General features: G+C 26.0%; 1 non-coding gene across 1 annotated transcript; it reads right to left on the bottom strand.

Moving 5' to 3' along the window:
* Positions 1-577: 577 nt before the first annotated feature.
* On the bottom strand, positions 578-679 carry LOC111551810. The gene has a single exon (XR_002734474.1). It is a non-coding gene; the product is annotated as a U6 spliceosomal RNA (small nuclear RNA).
* Between the last annotated feature and the right edge of the window lie 257 nt (positions 680-936).

The raw sequence follows: 936 nt of genomic DNA, 5'->3' as shown, positions 1-936 counted from the left end.
ATGTTTTTAATTAATCATAAAGTGGTACTTAAAAGTTTGCGTCTCTAAATCTGAACATATATATAGAGAGAAAAATGGATTTAGTAGCTGAAAAATATTTAAGAAGTAAATTGTTCTTATCAAAACATCTTTTAAATTTTTACACTAAAGTTTATTACAATTTCCTTTAAAAATATGTGGTACTTCCACAATATTAATATGCTTTTTCTTGTCTCTATTTTTTAATTCTCTCTGGATATTTCAAGTAAAGTACACATACATTGGTGGATTATAAATAATATCTCAATATTTCATTTAATGATATCATATTAAAATATAATTATTATTCATTCCCAAATTCACTGCATGAGAATAAAGTAGCATACTGGGGAGGGTAGTGTTAAGGAAGTAAAATAGACTACTTTCACAAATAAGATCTATAATTTGAAATTTAAAAATTACTTTAATATATGAAAATTCTAACTTTAAATATTGCTAACCTACTTCCAGTAAAAGTAGTTATCCACCATTGAATGTCTTGCAGAATCCCTTTCAAATTTATAATTCAGCAATTCTTTCCAAGAGCATGTTTCACAAAATGCATACAGAGTGCTTCCTGAAGTTGTATGTCATTGTTTGCAAGGACCCTGATAATCTTCTCTGAGTCATTCCAATTTTAGCGTATGTGCCACCAAGGCAAGCATGATTTTAGGATTTTTTTTTTTTTTTTTGGTCTTATTAGTCTCAAAGATCATTAGACAAAACTTTTAAATATTTAAAATGTTTCTTATAAATTGAAAGGTATAAGTATATGTATTTACGGGGTACAATATGATGCTATGATTTATAAATGTGAAATAATTAAATCAAACTAATTAGCATACCCATAATGTCAAATTCTTACTATTTTTGTATTGAGAACATTTGAAATTTATTATTTTAGCCATTTTTAAATGG

The sequence above is a fragment of the Piliocolobus tephrosceles genome, chromosome X, assembly GCF_002776525.5.
Source record: "Piliocolobus tephrosceles isolate RC106 chromosome X, ASM277652v3, whole genome shotgun sequence".
NCBI classification, from domain to species: domain Eukaryota; kingdom Metazoa; phylum Chordata; class Mammalia; order Primates; family Cercopithecidae; genus Piliocolobus; species Piliocolobus tephrosceles.
This window is presented reverse-complemented; position numbering and strand designations above follow the sequence as displayed.